Here is a 19,018-nt window from a genome sequence, read left to right on the forward strand (position 1 = left end):
TGGGCAGCTGCCCATACCGCCCATGGCTAGGACCGGCCCTGCATTTTCACATATTAAATCTAGACCATGTGGCTTTGCCAATGCTTGTGTTAAAAGAGTTTAAAGAGTTTAAAGAGTTTAAAGAGTTAAAAGGCTAAGACAGTCCACAGATTTCAAAGGTCACTGGTTTTGTGCAATGTTATGAAGCTCTAATTATGCAAACTGTGTCAGAAGCCACATCGTCTTGAAGGCATCTGTGTCTTGCATGTTATGTTTTATGTGCACGATTACGGAAGCGTGAAGGGACAGGAAGTTTTACGAGGATATGAGGAGAAACTTTACGTACGCTATTGCTACTTAATTACTTTTATGGTAATATCAGAAAATACAGCGAGAGGGTAAGGTAAGGGCAAATGAAAAGGCTGTTTGTTCACTGAAAGGCAGACGCATGTTTTCCCAAGAGGGACTTTTGGTGATTGTAAAACGGATTTGTTAAATTATTTGCTACTTCTTGCTGTCATCCTTGAATATCCCAACAACTTTAAAATACGATTAAGGGGACAGAATGGAGGGGGCAGAACTGAAGAATACAATTTTGAATTGAGGAGACTGTTGTACAGTAGTTCGAAGATGGCCGCCACGTTATTCCTAGCTTTGAGTAATAAGCTTGTCATGCCTGTGCGTCCTTCCTTTCTTTTTACTTTTTATGTGTCGACTTCTTTGTCCGTCTTTTTTTTCTTTGACTTTCCCATTTGACAGATGAAAGTAGGCTTCAACAGAGGTAAAACCACTTTAATTTCCAGAGCATTGAAGTTGATACTGGGCGGCGTCATGAGCATTTTGTACAGCTCGGCGCCTGAGTAGTTGTGAAGCTCGGCGACGCGTTTTGTGAAAGGCGTTGCATCTCTGCTCATTGTGCAGGCACTTGCTGATTGTAGTAGTGTGTTGTCATTTTTTGAGGCAATCTAGGATCATTTCCGTTAGAAGTTTCAATTGTCATTTTTAATATACTTTTATTGTGTTTGAATGGCCTATTTCACTTTTATCTTATTTGGTTTTCCGAAAGTGATCGTTGATCTGGTTATTTATGTATCCTCTATAGTTATGCAGGAGAGGTTTTGCTATATTATCCCCTATTTTAGGGTGACCAGAATTTTAAAGCAAAAAACCGGGACATTTTCTAAAAATAGAAGGACTACAATTTTACTTCCGCACAGAATGACAGTGCTCCTTAGTAGAAAATTACAGAAGAGGCAGTAAGAACGTACATAAAATGCTCTTTTTAAAGCCAGTAGCATGCTGGTTAATTATATTGACTTCTTATAACAGCAGCTAACTGTCCCTGCTTTGCAAAACTTAAAAAGATACCTCCCAGCTTTTTCAGCGGACCCTCTCTAAAAACTGAGGCATGAGCTTAATGTATCGAAATTTGCAGGACAGCTCGTGAAAAACCGGGACTGTTGGGGCAAATCCGGGACCCCTGGTCACCCTACCCTATTTCCGTGCCATATATCCATGCCATATATCCATGTAGCTGTGTTTATGAGCTAACTGTTTTCCCAGGTTGGACACCACATTCCAAGGCTTGTGTTTCCTCCTATACAATTCCTCTCACCCTCAGAACGAGATAGTCCAGAAACTATCCAGGTCCTCACGCCCAACCCTCTCAGAGCACCTACACTCAACCATAGAGCTGTCAACTAACATAACCTCAGATGAATTAACCTCTCACATTCTAACCCAGTACTCCACAAAACACAACTAAAATGCATGCTAATCAACTGCAGATCCTCCTCAAAACATGCTTGAGATATTGCTGACTTGATCTTTGCCCATGACCTTGACCTCCTAATGCTAACGGAAACCTGGCTAAATGACTCCTCTGCACCGCTCATGGACATTCTAGTCTCCCATAACCATAGTATTAAAAGACTGGATAGACCCCATAGACCAGGTGGAGGCACAGCCTAAACACACGCAAACTCCGATCTTACCTTCCTGCGAATACCTTTGCCTTGATAGCTCATGCAACAAAAGATCCCTATGCAAGTTACACTTGATATCCCACCCTGTAATGTAAATGTGTAAAAAACAAATAAAGTGTATTTGATTGATTGATGCCACCCTCCAGGCGACAACCTAGATTTTATTGAACATGTCATGAAAGCTTTTGAAACAAATGCTGATCAGCACTTCCCTCAAGTCTTCCGCAGAGACTTTAATCTTCATTAGAATGACCTGAATGATTCAGCAGTCAACAGCCTCAAAACTTTTCTTGCAGACTTGAACCTGACTCAATTCTGCGACAAACCCACTCACAACAAAGGAGCAACTTTAGATCTTATCTCTGCAAAACCCAATTCAATTCAGATGGAATCCTTCCTACCCTGTGATTGGATCGACCAACACCGCATTACTTTCCTCATCACAGAAGTTTTGATAAACAACATAGCACAATGACCCAAGCCCAAAATCTGGAAAAGGAACAAGCTTAACATCGACAGGAATGTCTGACCTTCTTCAGTCACAACATCTTAACTCCTCCTGAAGAGCCCTCAGATGTCCTTGCTCTTAGAGTCACTACCCTCGCTCCATGGAATCAGTTCTTGACTCAATCGCTCCACTCCAACTAAAAAGAATGCCCACTAAAATCTCAACACCATAGTAAAATGGTAGTCTCAACACAGAAAGACGTAAAAAACTTGAGATTAGCCGAACGTCAGTGGAGATCCGACCCGTCCATTGAGCATATCAAGCTCCCGAGATCATTAAGAAACAGTTACTACAATAGCATTTGAACTTCAAAAACAGACTTCTTCAGAAACCAGATCGATCAAGCCAGCAATTGACCCAAAAACCGATTTGATCTATGAAAAGCACAATCGAACTGCACACCAAATAGGACACTGGTGGGAACCAACTCGCTTGCAAACAGAGAAATTCATCTCCTTCTTTTTGCAGAAACTATGAGAAGTGACCTGCAGCTGGCTTTGGAACAATCTTACCCTCCCTCCAACTTGCCCATCTCCTCCCGGGCATTTTTTACCAGTATTCTCTCCCAGTCTGTACCCCAAAAACAATGCCTCAAGGAACTCCTTTAGAACATTTGATGAGGGCACGAGTCATAAGATCTTAACTAGACTGAAACCATCAAACCATTTCAATGACCCTCTTCCCTCGAAATGCTTCAAGGAAATCATACCCACATTACTCCGAAACTGGACCAAGATTGTCAATGCCTTCCTCCTTCAAGGCTCCATCCCTGACTGCCTGAAATCAAAACAAGTTGCCGCCATTCTGAAAAAAACAAAAGCGTGCCAAACCCACCTTAACAACCTCTGATCTATTTCCAATTTTCCTACCCTGACGAAACGCCTAGAATAATGTGTTCACATTCAACTCTGTAACCACGTTGATCATACCTGTCTTTTAGACAAATACCAATCAGGCTTTCGTGCTGGGCACACCACCAAATCTGCTATGACACACATTGTAAGACGATGCATTAAAAATTCTGGACCAGAACTAAGCCTGTCTATTAGTCCTCCTTGACCAATCAACAGCATTTAATTCGGTGAAGGACGCAAATTTGTTAGAACTTTTGGAACACTGTATGGGCATTTCAGGTCCAGTCCGTAAATAGTTCTCCTCCTACTTCCTAAACAGATTTTAAAGAGTCAAGCTTAATATCTCTCTATCTCAGTCCACACGGATCACACTGGTGGGCCCACAGGGATCATCTCTTTTGTCCACCCTCTTCAACCTATTGATGGAGCCCCTGACAGAAATTCTGAGCTCATCCAATATCCACTACCACATGTATGCTGACAATAACAAGCTATACCTCAAAGTCGCTCTCCCCAGAAGATATAATTTTGCTGAACACAACACTAATGGAAACTCAAAATTGGCTAGCAACTAATCACCTCAAACAAAATGCTCCAAAAATTGAGCTCCTGCTTATCGCCCCACCCAACCAGGCACTGGTAATAGAAGAATGGTTGAAACAACTTACAGCCCTCAACTGCAGTCCACAAATCATTGACTTTGCAAAATCACTGGGTGTTACTCTTGACACAAATCTCAACATGCAAAAACATATCAGTGCCTCCACCAAAGCAGCAAATCACCAAATGAGTATTTTAAGGAAATTAAAACCTTTCATCCCCAGAACCCCCCAAGCTATTTCAAACATGCTGTACAAGCCTTAGTATTTCCCAAGTTGGATTATGGTAGTACAACCCTTTCCGTACTACCCAGATCCAAACTTGCTTCTCTAAGGGCCTCGCTCAACTCTGCCACTAGACTTATCACTGGTTCAAAAAGATACAACCACATCACCCCAATCTCAAATCCCTCAACTGACTCCCATGTGAAGTTAGAATCCAGCTAAAAAATGGCTGCATGATGCATAAAGCCTTCCACCATAGTACCCCTAACTATCTCGTCCAGAAGCTCGAACTTTCCGGAGGTTCCAGAGCAACCCGAAGCACAAACACTTTTCTTCTGACACCTCACAGATTCCACAAGAAGAAAACCTACAACCTTGTCTCTGGGATTGCCCCAAGAATTTGAAACGCTTTACCTTAAGAAATCAGAACGGAGCCCTCTAACATTTAATTCAAGAAAGAAATCAAAGAATTCCTCATGAACACATTTCTTCCCTAGATCACACAACTCTATTCTCCTCAGCCGCTCACATGACTATCTCTGGCTACCTAATGCGCTCTTCCTTGCAATACCGATGTTACCCCCCTGCTTCTCAACTATGCATGCATGGTATTTGCAGTGTATGAACTATGACAATATGTTGCTATTAATGATCTAACCATGCTATTCGACTGTTAACTGAACTTGTAATGAATATGTTACTATGGCTTTTACTACTCAGCACCCTGTCATTCTGTAAAGTGCTCTGAAACCCGCAAGGGTCATGTTCTCGCTATAAAAATATGATTAAAATATAAAAAGTAAAAATAAATAATTAGTAGGCCTGTTAGTACAAAAGGTTCAATTAAAATTACTCCGATTTCAAGTAGACAGGACACATTCTGCTGTTAAAGGAAATCCCAGTAGTGAAAAATGTCTCTCTTGCCACCTTTGAAAAGTAAAATGTAAAATGTAAATCCAGTATTTGTAAAGCGTGAACAACTACCCGAAGGTGTCCCAGCGCTGGGGGCCATCGGGAAGATTAAGCAAGCTATTGCCCAGAGTCACATGGTGCTGGGCTGACCTGCCGCTGGTGCTAGGGATCAAACCGTGAGCCCCAGATTCCAGCGTCAGTCACCCTGGCGCCACACCTCTTCCCTGACTAAAAGTCTAGCAGCCCATGCTATAAAGTTTGCAGATATCGTCCACAAACTAGTTTCCCATCCCAAGGGTCTCAGTTGGGGGGAGGGCATTGACTGCCTCTAGCTAATCAAGAGCTTGTTCTTTAAATGGCAACTATTGTAAAGCACTGAGTACCCGCACTCCATTCATTTGAAAAGGAGAAAATAAATCAGGGCTGGTGCATTACCCTGAATGGGAGAGTGCCAGCATTTATTAATAGCACACATTTACTCTGGGATAGTGAGGACTTGTATTTATATATATTTTTATTTCAAACACTGATGTAAGTTTTTGGGTTGGGAGCATATGAGTTTCCCATTTGGGGGTCCAGAGAGGTGTGAGTTTTGCTACTGGCAAGGCAAACACGTTTACAAAACGTGATGTGTAGCCTCTGCGAGTTATCTATAGTACGTGTTCAGATCTTAAGGCCAAGCTGCTTGTCTTATCTCCAGCCTACCATGTTAGACCTATATTTAATTGTATCTGGCTTCCCTCTATTGGATTCCTGTTCGAAAAATGATTCTCATCAAAAGCATCTGTCTAGCTCATAGAACATTTTATCAGTCTCGCACCCTTTGCACGCAATCTAAATTGAAAGCCATTCTCTTTTCAAGCTACCAAATTATGTTAAACTCTCTCTGCTTACCTTTGCCTGTTTGCTATTCCTCTCAATTCATGTTAAGCTCCCAAAACCCGTCTGTTTTCTCACATCCTTATCTGATCCTCTGTGGTTTCTCCAGTAGCAATCTCCTAGCACATGGACACCCTTTGAGGGTATTAGTGCATTTTACAAATGTGTTAATGTAACATTTCTCCTTAAATAGGAGAGTGATCTGTGTATGACTGGCTTGCTCTGTTGAGTTTTAACTTCTATTTTTATTGCGGTTGGAGGATTACATACTGATGTTCCTTTTGGTGAGGCTCTCCTGAGTTCAGGGTCACCTTGAACATATAATACACTTTTCCAATCAAGCTTTGGCTTAGAGGTCTATAATTCTGTGCTACGGTTATCAGGCTCTCTGTACTGAGACTCTCTATCCATTGCCTGCTGGCTGCCTCCCAGCAAAAGGTCTGATGCCTTTGTGACGTTATTTCCCTGAAGAGAGTGTCCACATATTAGTCAGAGTCTTTATGTGATGAACCTGGGGTCTTGTGTGGTACGAGTCTTAGTATTGTGGGGCTTGGTGCATGCAGATGAAAAGTGATGTGTAAGTAAAATAAGGTTCGATGTGTTCAGGTTGATGCAATGACAAGAATCTAGTGGATGAGGAGGAGTGTTGACATTTAGTGTGGTGTAGTACTAGGTAGCTTTAATATGCAGTTAGATGTTGGTAATTTTTAAAGAGTGGAATGGGGTTTGGAGAATGGGGGGCTGTGTTGTTATAGGTGGTTGGCATACCAAGAACAGGAAGATATGGAGTGACGACGCAAGATGTTTTGAGCCCACGAAGAATGTTGTTCTGTAAGTGTGCAATGAGATAGTGGCCATGTGTGGAGTGTAATCTGTGGGATATTGTCTGGCAAGTTGTGTGGCAATCAGTGTTTATGGTTGTTAGACCGGTCAGCCTTAGGGTGGCCTTCCCCCAAACCTTTTTCACTCCTCCTATTTCCTGAATTCGTTTTTGTTGGTCTTAGGACTCTGCACACTTTACCACTGCTAACCAAAAATGCTTATGATGTCTCCTTTAAACATGGTGAAATTGATTTACACTCAATTGGCACATTTTAATTTACTTGTAAGTCCCTAGTAAGGTAGCCAGGGCCTGTAAATTAAATGCTTATAGTAGGCCTGCCAAAAGACCACAAGTTACTCTAGTGGCATACATTCAAACCTTTTAGTCTACAATAATTCATGAATTATTATTGGACATTATCATCATTTGCCAATACATTTATAAAGTATGCTTTTCATCCAGACAACTCCTTCAGTATTGCTATATGCATAATGATTTATTTGTGAATGTTTATTTGAAATCAAATTATAAATACGTGAATGCTTATTTCGAATCAGATTGCAATATCCTTAAAACCACTGTCACACTGTCCTCGTATATAAATCCGCAGGGTCTGTCACGAGGTAGTCCACTTATAATTCCTTATGCCTGTTGCCTAATATTCACATACTGAACATCAAATGATATTAAGCCTGCAGTCCATGCTTCAATTGGCCTTTTCAACTATCACCATGGACTCCTCCCAATATGTAGTTGACGTATTTCGGCCAATCAGTTTCCACCCTCTTCAGGACTGTACAAGGGAGTGTGAACCCGCTAAAGTCGCCCCGGCCGGCTATTAAAGATTTTCCCTCTCGCATGTGGGCATTTTCATTCTCTAGCATAGGCTCGCCACATCAATATGTAAATTCAAGGAGACTATTTCTCATCAAAATAGTTTATTGGATTTGAAAGAAGTCCAGGTTATAGCACGGGAGGTCTTGTGGCTCAGCGAATGGTCTCGTGGTTAGGGGAATGATTTGAATATTACAATAAGTTAATCTGGAATTATACAAACAAGACTGTACATTTGCAGAAGTTAGTTGGAAAAAATGTTGTGCTTGAGTGGAATGATTGTCAGAGGGAAATGTATTAAGTAAAATATTACCTCAAAAATGCTCCTTTTTTCGCAAGCTTTTGTTCCTGGAGACGAGAATTACTTAAAAATAGATGCCAGGGCGAAATTTGTTGGGGCAGTTGTAGTTCAGAAAAGAGGAGGAGTTGAACAACTGATTGCATGTGAATCTCTGTGTCTCAAAGGTGCTGAGTTAAATTATTCAATTACTGCAAGGGAAGTGCTTGCAATCTATTGGGCTCTTGGAAAGTTCAGAAATCTGGTGTGGGGTCCGACCTGCAAAGTAAGGTCTGATCATCAACCATTTAAAGAAGTTTTTGAAAAGAAAGGTCTAGATGCTTTCTCTTCTAGAATAAAAAGATTGGTAATTTCTCATCAGGATTACAATTTCACAGTTGAATACATTCCTGGGGCGGAGAACAAGTCTGCAGAATGTTTGTGATGCTTAGTACATGTAGATCACACAGTACAAAGCATTATTGGTCAAGGTAGCAAAGAACTTTTTAAGAGACAATATATAGTAGCAAATAACAATTTTTAGTTAAGGCAAGAGTCCAATGTATTCACTTTTTGAGACAGAGCATCTAATGCAATTGTATTCAAAGCATTAGCAGAAAAATGGCAACCCCGTTGCTCATTCTGACTACAGTGCAATATATTCAAAGTATTCACAAATAATGGCAACACCGTTGCTCATTATAGTTTCAGTGCAATATATTACAGTGCTGTCAGTGCAAGAGGGGAAGGAGGAAGGGAATGGGTGTTAAGTGGTACCGTGTGAGAGGAGGAAATTCAAAAGGTATTTGTGACATATATACATCAATGTTGCATAAAAAAACTTTTCCGGCCTGTGATAGGTCAAGCGTTCCTGAAAACACACATAACTGTAATGGACAATCATTTTTTTAACAATGTCGCCACAGAGTTTGTGTAGAATGTTGTTTGTGTGTTGTTGACTTTTCGACCCCTGATGGCAGGAATTAATAATGTCCTTACGGTGGGGTCTTCATCAGGACTGAACTGTGAAGAGCACCTATGGATAATTGGAGAGACCATGTAAGGAGATGGTGATATACTCATGTATGCTACTATTGTGTCTGGTGAACAGTACCTACTTAAATACAACGACGGGGAACCTCCGCCGTGTGAATGGTAATGGAGGGCCTGGTGAAGCTCCTAAAGGAAGAAGGAAACAGTCATATCTCTACTGATTAAATCAGCTGCTCTCACTATATTGGAACAGTGGGTAGGTACTTACTCAACCATGAGTGGAAGCATGCAGCAATAGGTCAACAGCTTGCAACATAATGGGAACCAATCCAGTGGAATCTATAAAAAAAAATCAAAAACGGCTCTGAGTAAACCGTCTGATGACAGGTTGCATATCAACTAGCTCCCATGTGGTGGAGCGGTTACATATCTATGTTGAGGTCAGTGGCGAAACCCCTAGTCTGCCTCAATCTGAAAATGGCTCTCTGTGAGTACACAGTGCCAAACATCGTAGTGTGTATCATCGTTACACAACTTGCATGTGAAAGAGCGTGCGCAGTATGGATCTAAAAGGGAGGTCGCGTCTAAGGGTAAATGTCAAACACCCTTTGGTGTCCGTAGCCGGTGCCTATCAGAAAAAAGGCCCGGGTGCTGGCGGTGTTGTTAGACTGGGCACAGTGTGCTAGCTATGTGCTGTCTAGGGTACAAGCGCGTTAAGCCAAAAGTACCATAGCTCAAGCCCTGTTATTAACACAAACGCTTATAATTTATCGTATTATCACAGATTACTCATAGTGGTGATTCAAAAGGGGAGGTCTGGCTGTGCCATCAAGCCTGCGATGGAGTCACGCAGAAGCTGATCGCGGTCGAGGACAGGTTCAAAATTAGAAATCGTGTGTCAAATAACTCCCAAAACTCACAATCGTGCCTAGGATGGATCTAGAGACTAACACTCGTGTCTTCAAAGAAAGACGGTAATAGCTACAAGTCAAGATGTTATCCGGGGATGAACCATATCGCGGTTACCTTTCACTTGTGACAGATGCTCCGAATGAAAGCCGGCTGCCGGGAAGATTCGGTAATTTAAAGAATGAGGTGGCGTGCGTGCATGAGGAAGAGCAGCCGCTCACCATCACAGTCGCTAGGGGGCTCGCCAGTTACAAGTCTCTTGTAGGTCATATGTTAAGAATGCCAGCACATACTCCGAATCTTCAGGGGAGAATCTGAAAATGCTGTGGCCGTCTCGTTCATACGGGTACGGAGGGAGTGTGCAAATCGTTTGTTAAAAAAAAATGAAATTAAATGTATAAAAATAAATAAATAAAAATAAATAAAGTGTCATCGTCGTGAGATGGCAGTATAGTCAACAAAAGTGGTTGGTAGTTTGCCCTGAGCATGACCGCCATCAACAGAAGTACGGATGTAGGCATACAGTAGTGAGTGTGTACCTCTGACATTAGACTACGCTTAATGTTTTATACTTCGCATATCTTGCTATACAATTAAAAAGATTTACATGAATAAAGTACTGGCATTCTAGTTGTACACAAAGAATAATTGACATCTAAATCACAAGCATCTAAATTACAACCCATGTAAGCAGTAGACATAGTTGCAAATCGCTAGTGTAAGATGGGTATATAGTTGGATGTCACATACAGCATGATTACATCCCGAGGGTACGTATGAAGGCATAATTAATTTATAGCAACGTTGACTTCCTCTCGGCGTGGGCACGCCACGATGTGTGCTGCACTGGTAGTATACGTGTTTACAGAAAAACAAAAAACCTACAGCATGGGACATTCGGAAAAGGCAAGTGTTACTAGCTATGTGTCATTTACTCTGGGGTCAGACCCGCCAGTTGTGCATAGGTGCCATCTAGTTCATTTAATCAATTATTCACTGAGTCCAAAAGATACACCAATTTTCACTCTCCGACATTCAAGATAGGCCCAAGATCACCGCCCCTTGATCCCAGTGATACTTTCTCCAGGACCAGCCATCTGATGGAGTCCGGTGGGTGTGTGTGTTCTAAAGTGTTCCACTAGTGGGGCACCGGGGGTGTTGCAGCGAATCCTGCGGCAGTGTTGCCGTATCCGTGTCTTGACTTTTTGTCTGGTTTGTCCAAGATATAGTAGATTGCACGGGCATAGGATGGCGTAGATGACGTCACTCGAGTTGCCGTTGGTGTGTGCCGGTGTATAATACCAATAAGTGACTACTTTATAGGCAGATTCCACACCTGCTGTATTGGAGGCAGTGTGGTGCGCTTGGTTAAAGATGTGTTCCCATTCCTTGTGCGTCAAAGGACGCCCTAATTCAGTCTCCCAATGAACCTGCGCCTTCGTTCTCTGTTTCTTGGGACGCGCCATGATCGTCGTATACAATTCAGATATGAGCTTACGGTCATCCCTCTTGCAGACTAGCCATTTTTCGAAAGCGGTCAAGGGGCGGGACATTAAGGCGAAGTTGGAAGGTTGGGTCACCCAGTGTGAAAGTGAGTAATGGAAAGCGCCCGACTCTGGCAAATTAGAGTAGTCCTTACACAATTGAGGGAAGGGGACCAAGCCATCTAGATCAAAGAGGGAGCCCACCCTTTTGCAACACTCCTCCCTCCAGTGGTGAAAGTCTGGGGACGCGCACCCCGGCGGGAAATCAGGATTGTCCACGATAGGTGTCATAGGGGAGGGAAACGTAGTCCAGCCCCTGCGTCGCGCTAATTCATCCTATGCTTTAAGAGTCGGCGAGGTCACCGGAGAAGAGTAAAGGCCCCACGCTCTGTGTTTGTGCGGAAGCCATAGTTCATGCCAGATATTACAGCCAGCTACTGTTTGGTCCATAAAGTTCCAGTGTTTGCTGAACAAGGGCCTATTCCACTCCGTGATGTAGCGGAGACAGGACGCTTGATAATAAGCACCCACCAGTGGGAAGCCCAGCCCCTCCCCAGCTTTCAGCGAAGTGACGAGTGATAATGCGAGTCTCTTCCTTTTATTGCTCCACAATAATTTATTAAGGAGCCCCTGTAATTTCCGAAGGGTGCCCGGCGGAGGGCTCACTGGAAGCATCTGAAACAGGTAAAGGATACGCGGAAGCACAGTCATTTTCACTGCCGCTAGCCTCCTGTACCAGGCCAATTTGAGGCAGGACCAATCAGAGAGCGCTTTGGTCCACCAGTAATTTATAGTTGAGGGAGACCGTTTTAGCGATAGATGAAGTCAACCGGGTGCCCAGATACGTAATGTCGGAGTGCACCCACTGAAAGACAAAGCCCTGTTGCAGATCCTGGACCTCATCATCAGGAATAGAAATATTAAGAATTTGCGATTTCGAAAAATTTACTTTGAACCCTGCAACCTTTCCGAACTCGAGAAGTTCCTCCCCCAGATACCGCAATGTGGAGTGTTGTTGTGTGAGCGAAAGAATAACATCGTCTGCATACTTACTCATTTTGTGGATGTCTTGACTCCCACAATGTTCAAATTCGATTGTATGCGTTGGCAAAAGGCTCAATATAGGGGGCAAAAAGTAGCGGGGACAAGGGACACCCCTGCCGTGTTCCCCTGGAGATAGGGAAAAGGACTGATTTACACTCGTTCACTCGCACCGCCGCCTTAGGAGCCGCATGCAGACATTGAACCCAGCGAATAAAGTTATCGCCAAAGCCGAAAGCCCGTAAGACTGCAAACAGGTATTCCCAGCCCACTCGGTCAAAGGTTTTCTCTGCGTCGATGGAAAGTAAAAAAGCCTTAGCCCGAGACCGGTGGATTAAGTCTATAAGATGAAGAAGTCATCTGGTATTATCCCTTCCCTGTTGCGGCGGAATAAAGCCGGACTGGTCTGGGTCAATGATGCCGTCCATCAAGGGGCTAAGTCGCGCTGCCAAGATACTCGCGAAGAGCTTTGCGTCGATGTTTACGGTAGGAGGGAGATCGGCTGGTACGAGCCGCAGTCCTTAGGATCCTTCCCAGGTTTAAGGATGACCGTTCTTCGCTGCCTCTGACATGGAGGGATTCACCTCCCCAGTATCGAGAAAGGAGTTAAAAAGTCGTGTTAAAAGAGGAGCCAGCTCTACACATCTACACAAAAGGTTTTATAAAACAAAGCGGAGAAGCCATCCGGCCCCGGGGACTTGGCCACCTTCAAACGAGATATTGCTGATATGACCCGAACAGCGGCATCTAAAGTGTCAGCCGATGATTTAAACAGTGGCGTAAAGCTACAAGAAGTTAGATACTCCTCTATCCTCCTCGGGCTTGATGCCTTCCCCCTGTATAGGCACTGATAGAACTGACGAAAGGAGTCCACAATAAGGGTGTCCGTGGTATGCTCAACTGCCTGGGAATCTCTAATAGATTGGATAGCCGACATCTGTGCTTGTGCCCTTAGCCTATGCGCCAACATCCTCCTCCCTTTATCCCCGCTAAGGTAAAATGTATGCCGCAAGTGCAGGAGGGAGTGCTCTGCCCTATCTAAGTCTAAGTGTTTCAGCATGCGCCGCTTTGTTTCCAATTCCCTCTAAACCCTTGGGGCCCCCTTCCGCTTGTATACTGCCTCCAGGGTTCCCATCTCCCTCTCAAATCTGCGGGCTTATCTTTGCGAAGCCGCACGAAGGATGCCGCGAGCGCAATGAACTCGCGCCGTACAACTAATTTCAGGGCTTCCCATACCGCCGCTGGAGGTGTGCCCTCTTGGTCGTTATCTGCAAGGTAATTGATTAGAGTGTCCCGTATTCGTGTGACAACCGATTCCGAGTGGAGCAGGGAGTCGCGGAGACGCCAGCCGGGCGGTGGTGGGCGCTTGCCGTGGGAAGTAAGCTGAACCGAGATGAGGGCATGGTCCGATAGGGACCGAGGGGTAATATCCGCTGCATGCAAGTGAGAGAGGAGAGAGGTTGTGGCCAAAAAGTGGTCTAGGCTTGCGTAGGTTTTGTGTGCTGCGGAGTAGTAGATGTAGTCGCACTCATTAAGGTGCTGGGCACGCCACACATCATTCAATCCGCCATCAATCAGCCATTGTCTCCCCCCTCCTACAACAGTGCTCCTGCCAGATGCGACCGTTGCTCAGACCTATCCATCCCCGGATCCATCACTATGTTCAGGTCTCCACCCACCAAGATCGATGCATCTGGAGATGCCAGAACTTCAGAGAGGGCCAAGCGCAGGAAGGATTCCTGTCGTTCTTTCGGGTCCTACCGTCAACTGCGTGTCTCCCCATTGGACGCGGACAGCCAGGAATCTCCCCCTAATGTCAGCTACATGAGAGAGTACTTTGCAGTGTGCACGCGCGAAAAGGATTGCCACCCCATGCTTCTTAGTCGGCCCTGAAGACCACAGTTGCAGCGGGAAGTGCTTATCCTTCATCCGCTTAGTATTCTAGGAGAGGAGATGGGTCTACTGAAGAAGGCACACATCACCCTCAGTGTTTTCTAAGAGTGAAAGAATTGCTGAGCGCTTGACTGGGCTATTTAACCCTCTGACATTCAGGCTCAGAACCTTTAAATCTCTACCCATAGCATCCAGGGGAGAAGGAGTAGCCATCTAGTCGCCCAATGCCAATAGTACTAGGAGGGTAAGGATTCAATGACCGCAGGCCAGATACATGCCCTGACCTGCCTGCCTGAGAACGGATGCGGAGCCCCCAAAAACAACCCAAAACCCCCCACAAAACCCCATTCCCTAAGACATAATCCAATTGAACATAAAGAGGAAGGAAACTCAAAAGTCGCACACAGTGACAACAGCCTGTCTTGTGAATCAAACGTTTAGGGGAACATGGCGCCATCCTGGATTATGTAACGCGCCTCATAAAGAGCAAGTGCACCGTACAAGGAGTGATTGATGATACAAATTGTTAGACCTGGCACCATTGGCGTGGGTCTCCCTTCCATTTTTCGCTGTTGTCTCCTCTGTTTTTGCTGGTATTAGATGCTCTGGGCGCTGTGCCACTGCCATTCAGAGCCAAAGCGCAAATGCTCCCTGTGTAAATATGACTGTGAATTGGTATATCCCTGATTGGCTTATTTGGTTTACCTGTTAGTCCCTAGTAGTGTGGCCTGTGTGTGCCCAGGGCTGGTAACCCAAATGCTGTTGGTGGGCCTGCAGCGCTGGTTTGCGCCACCCACAGAAGCAGCTTGTAAAGTGTTCCTCAGACCTGACACTGCAGTGTCTGTGTGAAGTCTAGAACTGCCATCTTGGCTGTGAAGTGCCCACACTTCCCAGCCCCTGAACCTTCCCTTAGTCTCGTGTCAGTCACCCCTATATGAGGTGCATTGTGTGTGTAAGGTAGGACATGGCTTGGTATGTGTAGCATGTCCTGGTAGTGACTCACCCTCCATTTTGTTTTTCACTGCTGCAAGGCTACCTGTTCTCCACAGGCTAGAATGGGCAGACTAGCTATTACATCTTATAGTCCTATCTGACTCCGGGAACATGGTAGAAATTCGAGTTTAGAATGCCTGAACTCAGAATGATAAAATACATCTTTTAGTGAAGTTGGTTTTGACATTCTGTGCTTGAAAATACCACTTTTAGAAAGTAGGTATTTTCTTGCCTAAGCCTCCAGTGTGCTCTGCTGTTATGTGTATTGGCTGTTTGGGTTTAGAGGGGCAAGGCAGGCTGAGTCAGACCTGGGTTGAATAGAGAGATCTGCTTTGAGTACTGGGGAGGGGTAGCTACTTGACCTGAATAGGGATGTGCCTGGCAAGGTGAATGCTGGCTACACCTCCTACTGTGCGTTTGATGGCAGACCCCCTCTTTCTGAAAGGAAGGATGCAGCGTGGTAAACAAAGTGCTTCAGGCCTGAGCAGAACGGGTTTTAGCTGGGTTCAGTGACTAGAGACTTTTGAAAACAAAGGCTTTTGGGGTATAAATATCTGTGCCCAAACCCCTGATTTTAGTATTGCTCCTGGATGTCAAGAGGAACCTCTGTCCGTGTTACTGAAGGAATCTGCAGTTGAGGACTGTCGTTGTGTGCTGTTTCTTGGATTAGCCTGCAGTAGTTCCCCTTGGACTTGGAAGAAGAGGGAAAAGGACTTTTGAGAGACTTTTATTTTGCTAAGCAATCACCCAAGGGCTAGTAAAGAGCTAGCCTCCTGCTGGAGTCACAGGCACACCTGACTCCCCCACCAGCCTCCTGATTCCTCCCAGGGAGGATTTCTATCTGCAGGTGAGGCCCAGTGAGTCCCAGGGCCTCTAGTTCTGCTACAGAGAAGAGAGTGCTGAAATCGTCGCTAAAGCCCGTTTCCGAGCCGCCGCAGCTGAAGAGCGTAAGAAAAATCATTGCGCCGCTGCCTCCGAACACTCACAAACCAAAGGTCATCACATCGCACGCTTGCGGGCCACAAGGTGCTCGCTAACCCCCGAGATCATTGCATCGCACGTTTGCGGGCTTGTTGAAGGCTCGCTAACCCCGTATCATCGCATCGAGATCATCGCATCACGACATCGCAGAGTGGGCGCTGTGCGGCCGCCATTTTCCTCGCATCGCGCCCAGATTGTCGCTCCCTCGCCTGGGCGCCATTTTATTTCATTGCAACAAGATCGCACATGCAACAGGATCAGCGTATCATCCTCCCTTGCGGCAAGGATTCAACGCATCGCTGGCCTAGCGTGAAGAAGTCTGTCGCTTTGTCCGGCACGCACCCGCAGACCGGCGCATCATCCTCCCTTGCGGCAAGGATTCAACGCATCGCCGGCCTAGCGTGGGGAAAATCATCGCTACCGCTCGTTCGCAACATTTTGCCTGTTTTGCTACAAAATCCAGGTACTTTGTAAGTAAAAGGGTCGCAGAGAACCCTGCCTTGAACTGAACCCCTATTTGAACACTTTGAACTCTTTTTCCAGCTTTCCAAGAGTTACCCCCTTTTTCAGTTGTGGCTTTTACCGTTATTGGTCTACTTGTGTGGTGTCCCTTTGTAGTGTCCTTCGCTGTGTTACTGTGTATGATCATAAATGCTTTACACACTGCCTCTGAGATAAGCCTATCTGCTCGTGCTACGTTGCCACAGTGTTGAGCAGGGGTTATCAAAGGGTGTAGCCCCCTTACTCTGACTTAGGAAGAAGGGTCCCTACTTTAACTGTGGCCAGCCACTGCCAACTAGAGACCCCCATTTCTAACATTGGTGGTCAGCGGTGAGGATCTGGACTTGCATTCGTGATCGCATACAGTAATTATAGTGTACACTACTAGTGAGTGCAGACCATAAAGCAACCACAGATATTTTTGAGATTTTTTCTATTTTTGATTGATATCGCTAGTTATTTCTACAATGGGCAAGCCCAGATCCAATGCCTCAGAGGATCTCTCCTGGGAAGAAGAGAGAATAGATACCTACAATGCCAAGCAGCTCAAGTATTTTTGCAAAAGATCCACAGTCCCTATCACAAGCCTCACTAAGAGGGAGGAGTTTTACAATGCCCTGAAGGCCTGGCTAGAAGCCAGGGATGCCCCTAAGAATGTGGGTGAGCCTGGGGAGGAGGGAGAGAATACAGGAGAGCAGCAGGTGGAAGTAGTAGATTTGGTAGGTAGTAAAGCGCTTTCCAGCCTGGGCACTAGTGTGTCCTCAAAGGGCCTGTCTCCAGAAGAGATGGAGGACAGGGAGAGAGATAGGCGGCATAACATGGAGATGGTTAAGCTCAAGATGGAGGGTCAGAGGGACCTAGAGAACAAGAAGTTAGAGGTTGAGATAATGAAGATGAAATATGAACATGAGAGAGTATTGAGGGAGTTGGAGATTAAGGCAAAGAGTGTAGAAATCTCCCCCTCTGGTGGCAGCATACCTGTAGTGCATACTGAGTGTAGAGTGTATATACCCAAAGAAGTTATTAAGGATTTCCACAAGAGTGAAGATATTGGACAGTGGTTTGCAGCATATGAATTAGCCATGGTGTCCCACCGTGTCCCTGAGAAGGATTGGGGCGCTGGGTTGTGGGGGCGGTTTGTTAGTGAGGGGAGGGATACCTTGTTGGACCTGCACCAGGAAAGTAAAATGGTTTATGCCCACATGAAGGAAGCTTTGATGACCCGCTATGGTTTAACCTCTGAGATGTACAGGCAGAGGTTTAGGACCTGCAAGAAGGCAGAGGGTACCACGTGGGTTGAATATGTGTCCTTTTTTTCCAGAGCAATGGAGCGCTGGGTAAAAGGTAGCAAAGTAGAAACTTTTGAGCAACTGTATGATTTGATTGCATTGGAGCATTTATCTAGTAACTGTTTTCCTGAGCTACACCAGCACCTGATTGATTGCAAGCTAACTAACCCTAGGAAGCTTGCTGAGGAGGCGGACTGCTGGGCGAGCACCCGGGTTCCCAAGGGTCCGATGGGAGACTTCGCCAAAGGTGGGCAGGGTCCCCAGGAGAGAAGTGGGGGGACAGGGGTAAACCAAGGGAACCAAGCAGTGGTGTCCCAGCCTCCCCAAGAACAGAGGTCAATACCCCACGTAGGCCTGTTCAGAGGGGGCCCCTTACTTGCTATAAGTGTGGCCAAGCGGGCCACCGGTATTTTGATCCCCAGTGTCCCCTGCACCAACCCGTGCACCACCCTGCCAGCTCGCTAGTGTAGCTCTGGGGGAGGAAGAGATGGGTCCCTCAGAGGGGTGGGACCCCGTAGAATTGACCCTTGTTTCATTAGGAGACTTTGAGATGGTCCCTAAACCTGCACTGCCTGAAAACACTAAGAAGTACAGGCAGTGGGTGACCATCAATGGCCATAGAATGGAGGCTCTGAGGGACACAGGAGCCAGTGTAACTGCTGTCAGCTCCCGGTTGGTGTCCAAAGAGCAGGTTGTCCCTTATGCATTCTACCCTGTAGTGTCAGCAGACAACTCAGAGTACCAATGGGAGGTGGCTCAGGTCCCCTTTGAGTGGGGGGTTCTCAGGAACTCTTCAGGTAGCTGTGAGGCCCGCCATGCCTGTAGACTGTCTGTTGTTCAATGATTTAGAGAACTCCCCGTGGGCTACGGTGGCGAGGAGAGCTCACTTGCAAATGTTGGGTCTGCCTGAGTGGGCGTTTGCTACCACGAGGTCAATGGTAGCCAAAGAGGGTGTTGAGAAGGAGCTAGGACCTTAGAGTATGGCCCAGATCCCTGCCTTAGAAAGAAGGGGCAGGGGGCACGGGAAGCCGGCCCCCTTGGCTCCCACGGCCCAGGAGG

General features: G+C 45.6%; 1 protein-coding gene across 2 annotated transcripts in view; it reads left to right on the top strand.

Moving 5' to 3' along the window:
• The first annotated feature begins 260 nt into the window (after window positions 1-260).
• Window positions 261-19,018, top strand: part of LOC144797804 (acyl-coenzyme A diphosphatase NUDT19-like) — a 207,627-nt gene continuing 188,869 nt past the window's right edge. Inside the window, exon 1 of one of the 2 annotated variants that reach the window (XM_078668592.1) lies at window positions 261-382. The gene's annotated coding sequence lies outside the window, so the exon portion shown is untranslated. Of the gene's footprint in view, window positions 383-720; window positions 761-19,018 lie in introns of those variants that run through there. The other variant, XM_078668590.1, reaches the window with a different exon arrangement.

Source organism: Lissotriton helveticus, chromosome 12, assembly GCF_964261635.1.
Source record: "Lissotriton helveticus chromosome 12, aLisHel1.1, whole genome shotgun sequence".
Classification (NCBI taxonomy): Eukaryota; Metazoa; Chordata; class Amphibia; order Caudata; family Salamandridae; genus Lissotriton; species Lissotriton helveticus.